General features: G+C 42.8%; 1 pseudogene; it reads left to right on the top strand.

Annotated features, from left to right (window-relative positions):
- The first annotated feature begins 5,463 nt into the window (after positions 1-5,463).
- Positions 5,464-5,572, top strand: LOC124791111 (annotated as a pseudogene).
- The last annotated feature ends 5,501 nt before the right edge of the window (positions 5,573-11,073 follow it).

Below are 11,073 nucleotides of genomic sequence, written 5' to 3'. Positions count from 1 at the left end.
GGAGCCAGCCACTTTCGTTTAGTTCTTTTGAACATTATTAGAACCGCACATCGTTCAATGTTGGTCCAGTGTGTATTTTATAACGTTGCAAAATATAAATTTCAATTTATAAGTAATAAAAGTTAGCTGCTCGTGTAACTGTCATGTAAAACAGAACTACAAAACTAAACTACGCCCAAATAGCGCATAAAGGCCCAACGATACCTAACGGCCGTTGTGTCATCATCACCCCACAGACGTCACTGGATGCGGATATGGAGGGGCATGTGTTCAGCACCCCGTTCTCCCAGCCCTATCTCAGTTAACGAGAGCAGAACCGCTACTTCTCGATTACTTACCTACTCAGTTTTGCTTCACAATGGCTGAGTGCACCCTGCTTGCCAACAGCGCTCGCCAGACCGGATGGTCACCCATTCAAGTGCTAGCCTAGCCCGACAGCGCTTAACTTCGGTGATCTGACGGAAACCGTGTTACCACCGTGGCAAGCCCGTTGCCGTAACTTTCGTCGAACAAAAGCAGTTACTTTTGATGCAAGTACAGCTTATATCCACAACCACAAAATGAAGCTATATAACTGTTGTTATTTTGTACTCAATAGTACGTTGTTCATCATAATCGAAGGCAAGAGTTTCCAGTTCTTATTGGTAAGTGTGAAAGCTGTGTATGAATAACAGGAACATGTTTCGTTCTTTTAATTCGTACTACAACAACCCTGTGTTTCAGGTTGCAAACCAACAAGGTTAAGTTTTATATAGGAATCCAAATCCGAGAAGGTCATCCAACGACGCTACAGAGCTCAAAGTTATAGGCGCCGGCGCTTGTAAAGTCTTTTCTACTACCTTTACAAGTGTGTAACATGAAACGAAGCACTCTCCGAAAAATACTTCACAAATATCCAGTCTGATCTTGAGAAGTTTTCAAAGAGGTGCAAAAATTGGCAACTTCCTTTAAATGTAAGTAAAGTAAAATGTACAGCTCACAAAACGAAGAGAAATAGTATCGTATGATCACAACATCAATGAGTTACATCTGGAATCAGTCCTCCGGCGCCTGTCATTTTGACACTCTGTAGCGTCTTTGGATGACGTTTCTGGACATGGGTTCCTGTCTAAAACTTAAATCTTACCTCCACAAATATGTAACATGAATTGTAAAACACCCTGTATATTAAACAGTGACAAGCAGTAGCTGACAATATTGGTGGGCGAGGTGGTCGTGACGCCGACACCGCATGCCTTATGCATATGGTGGGTGAATCACATGACAGGGTGGCTCACAATCACAAACAAAAAAAAGACTGAGGATGCTTGGAACTTTTTCTGTAGATATCACTTTACTGCTTAAAGATGTACCTAACACAGGCTTCATATTAACGCATAAATCTGTAATGAAAAAAAAAAAAAAAAAAAAAGTATTTCCCGCGGAACACTTCTCAGAGAAAATGCAGTCAAATAGGACTATCATGTCGCCATTATCGTACATCCAGCATGGTGATCATAAGAGGGATTAGAGAACGCCATAAAATACTTAAGTGTAAGTCTTTAGCCTGACGTACTGCAGGATGCACATTCCGGGTTCGGAGTCACTTGCAGGAATGTACTTCACCATCCACGAGAGAATTGGCTTGCAGAGTACCTACTGGACTGTTCTTTACGAGTACTGGCCAGCCTGGGGCTCTGGCGGATTAATATGTGAAGTGTGCTTTATTCGTCACAGGATCGCGGAACGTTCAACAATGACAAAAAAGTTATATGCCTCTGATTATGAATCACCGATTGCCATCCCGGTCAGAAAGGGAAGTGCTTATTAAGATTATTTCCAGATCAAGACGGTCGATGTTTGAGATGCTTATGCTGTATTACGTTTCAGGAGATGGTTTCGATTTTCAAGTACTTTACTGTGTGGGAAGACTATGCCAGTGGCTGTTCTGGTGTAACCACAAGCATCGGAACGAAGAGGAAGAACACAAGACCAGAGAAGGCGGTGAGGCGACGTCAGCCAATAGCCCACTGACAAGGACAGCGCCACGACAGGAGCGACCTCTGTGAATATAAAGCGCCGCTCCTGCCAGCCTCGGCCAGACATTAGTGGACAGTATTCGCAGAGTGTTAGCACAGCCCAGCAGAGAAAGCTTGCCAACAGGTCGCGTGTGGAAGCTGGGACTGCGTTTTAATAAAGTGTGTTTCCTCTCTATTTCTTATCCTTTACTTTGGTGAGGAGACACAGTGGCGTGCCGATGGCTACAGCGGTTCATGTGGCCTTGCTACGGTATGGCGTTGGCCAGAGAATACGAAGGCGACAGCCGGGGCTGGCAACTTCCAGCATCTACCCCTCCCGGACGATGAGCTTCGCCCTAACGTCTACCCTTCCTACCAACTCTAGCCCCACCTTCCCCCTGCCTCCTCCTCAGGACTCCCTCTCCTCCCCCTCCCTTCTCCTGAGCGGCTTTCCCCCTCCTACGCCCTTTCCCTCTCCTGTGCTCCCTTTCAATGTCTCTGCACTCCCTCCAGCCTTGTCCTCCCCTCTTCATCTCCCGCCTTGCCTGTCTCCTACCTCTTGGTGCGCCCCCTGTCCCTCCCTTTTCCTCTTCCTCCCGCCCCCATCTCCCCTCCCCTCTTTTTTCTTCCTCTCCGACCTCCATTCCTTCGGCAGGTCCCTATCAACGATTTTTGTTCTTTGTGAGTGTTCTGTCGTTTCCAGTGATCTTGTTTTTTACGTGTCTCCCTCTGTGTGATTTTTATACTGTGGTCAACTTTTAACTGGTTGACTCCACTGATTTTAAGTATTGCCTGCTGTGTTCTTTTAACTTTATGTCGACTTTTTAATTGTCTCCCAATGTCCCCATATTAGTTTATATTTTAACTCCCGTCATCTCCATTTACTGTATTTTTATGTCCCCTTTTAACCTCCATTTTTTATGTAAGAGTTCCCCTTGTATTTTTGTTAAAGCCATTTGGCTGGAGAGCAGTGGACTGTGCCACTGCCAGCCCTACCCTGCCTATATGGGGCAGGGGAATGAAATTACAATAAAGGAAAAAAAAACGGGGCTGGCCAAAGGCGGGGCTTTGTATATCGGGACGGGTCTTGTACAGTGACAGCAAGCGAACCTGCGATGGGTATTGTTTCTATCGTGACCTGACATAACAACCTTCGTCTGGCCATTGCTGTGGATTCTTTGATTGCTCTCGGGGAGGGTCATCAAACTAGAGCACATGAAATATTAGTTCAACTGGGGCACAACGCTTCCATGCTAAGCGCTTGGCCTCTGATGCAAGGGCACTGCAGTGCTAAGAGGTGGTCTTCAGGAGCGCCTCCATTCGTCGTTACAGATTGCAACGAGCCTTCGCTAATGTCTGTGCTATTGATTTCGCGTTGTCGACTTTGGGGTGATACCACGATCTATGGACGTTACCACAGTTTGTGCAACTCTCCATCATCTCACCACGTACTAATCGTGCAGAAGAACGTAGCAAGCATGTACGTATTTGCTGCACTGTATAAATTGTTCTGTTAACATATGACGCTGTGGAACCGCGCGGCCGCTACGGTCGCAGATTCGAACCCTGCCTCGGGCATGGATGTGTGTGATGTCCTTAGGTTACTTAGGTTTAAGTAGTTCTAAGTTCTAGGGGACTGATGACCTTAGCAGTTAAGTCCTATAGTGCTCAGAGCCATTTTTATGACGCTGTGATACTTGTTTATAAGTGTATTTTGTTAGAATAATGTGCTGCAGTACTGGATAAATGTTCTTTCTTTGAACTGAGGCGTGAGTATTTGGGTAAATTATAACTAAGAGCAATGGGAAGCATCAGGAACTGTCATGGCGTCATTTTTACTGTGGTAGTTCGGAACACCAAAGCAGCTCATCCCAGTAATATTTACCGCCATTTTCTAAGTAGGATAGTTCTGCTGTTGATGTTCCATCTTACTACGGAGTATAGTTCCGACTGACGAAGAGGAGGGGAGGTGTTGAGCAAAATTATTGTTAATAATCTGACATTAATTTGTTATTCTCATTTATAAGAAATACCTCCCAAACCAAACACGCTCCTTTGACTGCTGAGTACATAGCATAAATGAATGGCAAAACACACTCAGCCATCTATAGTAGTAACATAATGTAAAACTGTCTTGTCTGTCTATTTGCCTGTTTGAACATGTTTCTAGAAAATTACTTCGCGAATTTTCATGGGGTTTTCGCAACTAACTTTACCGTCCCAAATCAGCTTGAATCAGTTCCCTCTCACAAACAGTCAGATCTGCCCCAATATTTATCCCTCCCACCACTTTTCACTCTTCCCCACCTATCCCGCTCCATAGCAGGGCTCTTCACTTCTTTTCCCTCCCCATCCAGCCCCATAACATTCCTATTGATACCGCATAGCACTGCCCTACCCACACACCACAGTCCTCCTCACCCTCTGTCTTTCGCACTTTCTGTCTTCCCACTATCCACCCTAACGCTAATCATCTCCACAGTTTCCTACTTAACAGATACCTATCTTTTTCTATCCACAACTCTAAAGCCTCAGCATATTATCTCTTCCCGAAATACTTCTCTCCCACCGCAGGTTCTTCAGATTTTAAGTAAAAGTTCAGTGCTCTTTAGAGGAAAAATTTAACCTTCCTGCAAAGCGTTTTTAAAATGTGCACAGGTTGGTCAGTAACAGTTGAAAAGCTTGTATGGCTGTTGAAGGGTAGGTTGTGCTGTTAAGAATAAAAATTCGGTATGTTGCGCCGTTTTCGAATTAACTAACAGAAAGTAGCCAATCAGGCCGTTTGCTCGCGCGAAATCTAGTGACCTGTCAGGTACAAGCAGTGTCAGTTGTTCTCATAGCGTAGACGATAGCGCAAGAGAATTCTCAGCCTTTGGCTCTATTTCGATCCTTACTACAGCCTCAAGTCCAATATTTGTACCGCTTTCTTGTTCAGTTTTAGGAAACCAAACTAAGAACACGTTTGGCGGCACCGGCTCTGTCTGACCACTTGAATTTGTTCGCACAACGGCCTGACTGGCTAAATTCGATAGTAATTAACTCGGAAGCGGCACAACGTATCGAATTCAATGCTAATTAACTCGGAAACGGCGCAACGTACCGAATTTTTTCTTATCGGTTATTTCTCAGCACAACCCACCCTACAATAATCTTACAGGCTTCTCACACTATTTCTGACCACTCTGTATATTTTCATTTTCAGCTGTTAGTCCCCTGATTTCTGATCTGAAAAAGACAACAGTCTTAACGTTTTGTATGTTGACGCCAATAAAATTTATCTTATTTGTTGTTTTTAAGAGCGTGCATAACGTTTCTCCTTAACAACATTTCTTCCCATCTTTGTTACATTTTGCAATTTATCGTGGCTGAAGAGAGGAAATACGGCTGCCAACCCACCCGCCACCCATACGGGTCGAGAAAATCAAATAACAATATAGGAGAAAAATTTAAAAAGTGTTGAACTGGCACTCTGACGTCCCTTCAAAACGAATAGATCTTTCGCCTTTTACTAAAGATTTCCGTCGAGGGGAACAGACTCTAGGGAATTTTTCGTAGTGCTCAGCTATTGCTGAGCCATAATCACAAGCCGGCCGTTGTGGTCGAGCGGTTCTAGGCGCTTCAGTCCGGAACCGCGCTGCTGCCACGGTCGCAGGTTCGAATCCTGCCTCGGGCGTGGATGTGTTTACTGTCCTTAGGTTGGTTAGGTTTAAGTAGTTCTAAGTCTAGGAGACTGATGACCTCAGATGTTAAGTCCCATACTGATCAGAGCCATTTGAACTATTTGAACCATAATCACAAGAAAAACATAGGTAATAACGAGTGGCAGTAACAACAGGCAGATTGAATTGTGAGAACGAAGCGTGTGGTGTAGCGGAGCACGTCGGGTCAAGTAAATGTTTTGGTTTGATTTCGGATTGTGACACGCTGTGTCGCAGTATAATGAAATCAGTACATTTACCCTGAAATTGCTCGAGTTACATAAATTTCAGGAGACTAATATGCAAATAGCATAGAAGTACTGATAATGTTTTGGGTTTTTGTGATAAACTCAGAAGAAAGTCTCTCAAGCAATGCTTTGCAGAGGCGAATGTGAATGCTTTCTACAGCAAATCGTTATAAAGGCACAAGTGGCATAATTCTTAAAGGCCTTACCCAACCCCAGTGCTAGATATTTCGAGAGTGTTTACTTGCACTGCACTTCCACAACCACGCATAAGCTGATATTTGCGAAGTGAATGATGAAAGATAGGATTTTCTAAGTTTTTTTTGTAATACCAGTATATGGTTAGGAGACTGAGTTTTTAAAGACAAAATTACTTTTATTGCACAACTATGTGCTTTGTAGGTATGGCGTCAGTGATATTTCGGTTGAAGGAGGTTGGAAATGATTTCTTTTTCACTTATTTCCAAGAGAATTGGTAACAGTGGCACTGGCTTCTTCCATAATAATTACTTGGTTCTTTTGTTCATAAGAGCTGATGAACATGACATAGATGCCTAGTATTGAATTGAGTAGCAGTCTCCTGATAGGTATAATTTAGATATGATCTGTCTCAATGAGACGTAAATCTTGAATTTCAAGAGTTCTTCCCACACACAGAATGAAGAACTATGTATCTGCTGTTGACTTCAATGTTTGAAAGTTACTTGTGTACAACATTAGCCACACTTCGCAGTTTCTTTTTCAGTACCTCCGTGGAAGATGTGGCACGTATTACTAAAATGTTTACTGCTTCCAGTGATTTTTTTGATCCAGCTTACCTTTTAAGTAAAATTGATGGGGGCCCATCCTTGACGTACGCGTACACAGGGCTGGTGCGTATTGGGCACCAGAAGAACGATGAAATATCAATAAACTGCTTACAATGAAACTACTTTCCCTGCAGTCTAGTTTCGCTGTGGGATGCAGTGAAATGATATTGGCAGAGGATGTGGCAGATAATCACTTTGACCAGCCTGTTTTTTTATGCTTTGTAACAGTGTGTATACTCATTCCTGATTGTGAAGTGTAGTGTAGTGGAGTGGCCGTAGTTAGGTGACATTACACGGATCCAAGAGCACACAGTGTATGACAGATTGTAAGCTTTAGTATTACTCAAGCACCAACCAATACTTTCCTTTGATTATTGTGATTAAAGGCTTGTGTCAGAACCCATTCACAGAGTCACGCTGTTCTCTCAGAAACGTTAACCAAATCTGGAATATGATGATAACATCCTGCAAAGTGCACAGAAATATATATTTGAGCATCTATGAAAACGTAAGAAGTAACCACTGTTGTTATTGTTATTCAGAGTTAATGTTGTATTTACGTTTCTCTGAAATTCAGTTTTCTGTCTGTGGTTTAGCCCCTTAAACACGCCAGAAGCTCAAGTTGGTAGTTTTTGTGTTGCAATTGAATTAATTTTTGACTGCGGTGTGGTATTGGCATTTGTTCCCTGTTCACTGTGACATGAAAGCTAATACAAAAAAATAGTTTGTAGATTCTAAGTTGTACCGGCTAAGAAACCCTTGTGGGATGAAGGTCGCGCTTCATCTTTTTCTGATATGATACGAGGATTCCAAAACGTCTTGCATTTTAGAATGGAGTTTCTCAAAGTTGTTGTATTGTTGTCAAATTATCCATTATTTTATGAGAAATTTACTTTGCTTTTTTTAAAAAAAAGAAAAACGATCTTCTGCAAAATAATCTCTGTCCTGTTACTGTACCAGCTGGCCTGATGGAGCGGAAAAAGTTTCTAATGACCCTCCCTTGGCCACTAGCAAAATTATTAAGTATTCGGTGATAAGAGCAAAAAGAACAAACAGACAGGCAGCCTCGAAACTTCCCGCTGCAAAATTGATTATAACTACTGTTCTCTACTCTTACCAGGTCCTCTTCCTTCCTAGTAGTAAATGATTTAAATAAATCTGTCCTTTGGCGTTACTTTTGAATATGAAAATTGAAACTGACTTTTTCATCAAAAATAAAATATTTAGTGCTGTCGATCTTAATTACTGTTTTCTAGGCTGAAAAAGAGTAAATTATTAATTTTGCAGTAATGCGTGGCGTCTCCGGAGTTCAGTCGAGCGCACCCAGGTTAAAGTTCTTCTTAGCAACCAGCGTAAGAAACAGCTTTTCAAGATGTGCGTCTTAATGTAACTCTGAAAAATTCTTGACGCTTTTATTGAAGAGCAAGCCAGACGAATACGATTCTGAAAACTATGCATGATAGCCTGTGTCGGTAGGGCAAGTTCCACAAATTTTCGCATTTCACAAAAGAGAATCTGTTCATTCCAAAAGGCTGTGTTATTAAACAGGAATAGCAGAGTACTGCCTAGCATTCAAAATCCTAAGTCTTCTGCTTGCTTGCACTTTTTATTGTAATTACTAGGAGAAGAAACGAGAAAAGTTTTACCTTTTTAGGTAACAATTATTATTTCATACAAACGTCCTTCTCAGTGCTCGCCTATTATAGTATACAGGGTGTCTCATAATTAATGGCGTAAACGCATACGGTTGAAAGTACACGATACTAGAAGCAACGATGTCTCAGTAAACACAGGGTCGAAAATGTATACCTTAAGAGCTACGAGCAATTTTTCATCTTCGATACTGTGAAGCAAATCTCTTCTACTGCAAGTTCTTTGCTTTCCATATTTTGGGAACTGGTAGTATGGACCAGAACAAGAAAAAAAAGTCAAGTAAACATGTGCTCTAGAATGCATTCCTTAAGAGCTATGAGCACTTGTTCATCTTTGCTACTTTGAAACACAGCTCTTCTAATGATTTTAATCGTAACACGTTGGTATCATAGTTCAAGCATAAACATTCGCATAGTATGTGTAGATCTGCGAAACATATTGACAAAGAGATTCGTAGAGACATGCTATACACTGTGGTTCTTCTTCTACTTAACACTTCACATAAAAAATTGTGTTTGTGGGCCAAATAGCCGTGAAGTTACGGGTGTGTGATTGATAGTGTGGACACGACGTTGAATGAAAGTATTTGTGAGTATTTTCAAAATGTCCACGTGACGAAAAGCAATACTCTTGATTGGCGAAAGGGAAATAACATAATTACGAGTACCTTATATCAGCAGCTGTTGGATGAGTATCAAGTAAGACACAAAGCGAAACAAATGGGAAAGTAAGGATGCAAGTGGTCAAATATCGACCACAAACTCACACTGTTACATGAGATGAACATGCTAGTGCAGTGCGAAACTTTCGGAAGTGAGGGGCGGTATTAAATAAAGCACAAAAGTGCTATGTGATGACCTCTTGTGAATTACACTCTTTCAGTGGCTATTTTGCGTGTCTGCTTCCGCCATGGAGCACTAGTGTACGTGCCCCAACCCGCCATCTAATGTCCGGAGGTGCAAGTGGTGTTTAGCACAGTCCCACTTGAGGCACCGTCCGCACCCGGTAGCTGAGTGGTCAGCGCGACAGAACGTCAATCCTAAGGGCCCGGCTTCGATTCCCATTTGGGTTGGAGATTTTCTCCGCTCAGGAACTGGGTGTTGTGTTGTCCTAATCATAATTATTTCATCCCCATCGACGTGCAAGCCGCCGAAGTGGGGTGAAATCGAAAGACTTGCACCCGGCGAACGGTCTACCCGACGGGGCTCCCTAATCACACGACTGTATCTGTATACCTGAGGCACTGGTCTCCGATTACAGCAAGAAAGAAGTACCACACAAAATATTTCAGTGAAGAAACATTACATCATGAAGGGTAAATAGAGGTAGAAGTAAGGCTCTTCGCAGAATCTCCAAGTTTAACTAATTGTTCGAGAAGGAAATGGCGAAATGAGAAGAGGTGGCGTATTCTCGTAGGACGTATTGACGGGCTTGTGGCATAATTAGCAAGTGGTCATCCCTTTCCACGAGCACCGCAACTCTGCTCTTCTTACCAACCTCGAGGAATCAGATTCGGATAATGGCTAACGATAACCCTCCTATGGGCACCAATAATGTGTCAGTCTTGTTACGGCCATTCCATGTGTGACATCCATAGTACGACCACCAGTATCACTACCTACCATACAGGGTGGTCCATTGATAGTGACCGGGCCAAATATCTCACGAAATAAGCATCAAACGAAAAAACTACAAAGGAAAAAACTCGTCTAGCTTGAATGGTTGGCCCGTTGCTATAGGTCAAACGGACATCAACTGCGTTTTTTTAAAAATAGGAACCCCCATTTTTTATTACATATTCGTGCAGTACGTAAAGAAATATGAATATTTTAGTTGGACCACTTTTCTCGCTTTATGATGGATGGCGCTGTAATAGTCACAAACGTATAAGTAGGTGGTATCACGAAACACTCGCCAGTGCGGAAGGTATTTGCTTCGTGATACATTACCCGTGTTAAAATGGACCGTTTACCAATTGCGGAAAAGGTCGATATCGTGTTGATGTATGGCTATTGTCACCAAAATCCCCAACCGGCGTATGCTATGTATGCTGCTCGATATCCTGGATGACATCATCCAAGTGTCCGGACCGTTCGCCGGATAGTTACGTTATTTAAGGAAACAGGAAGCGTTCAGCCACGTGTGAAACGTCAACCACGACCTGCAACAAATGATGATGCCCAAGTAGGTGTTTTAGCTGCTGTCGCAACTAATCCGCACATCAGTAGCAGACAAACTGGGCGAGACTCGGGAATCTCAAAAACATCGGTGTTGAGACTGCTACATCAACATCGATTGCACCCGTACCATATTTCTATGCACCAGGAATTGCATGGCGACGACTTTGAACGTCGTGTACAGTTCTGCCACTGGGCACAAGAGAAATTACGGGACGATGAGAGCTTTTTGCAAGCGTTCTATTTAGCGACGAAGCGTTGTTCACCAACAGCGGTAACGTAAACCGGCATAATACGCACTATAGGGCAACGGAAAATCCACGCTGGCTGCGACAATTGGAACATCAGCGACCTTGGCGGGTTAATGTATGGTGCGCGTAATGTTCTACCGATGTTACTACAAGATGTTTCACTGCATGACAGAATGGCGATGTACTTCCAATATGATGAATATCCGGCGCATAGCTCACGTGCGGTTGAAGCGGTATTGAATA

Source organism: Schistocerca piceifrons, chromosome 3, assembly GCF_021461385.2.
Source record: "Schistocerca piceifrons isolate TAMUIC-IGC-003096 chromosome 3, iqSchPice1.1, whole genome shotgun sequence".
NCBI lineage: Eukaryota > Metazoa > Arthropoda > Insecta > Orthoptera > Acrididae > Schistocerca > Schistocerca piceifrons.
The sequence above is the reverse complement of the archived record's forward strand: the minus strand, read 5'-3'. Positions and strand labels throughout refer to the sequence as shown.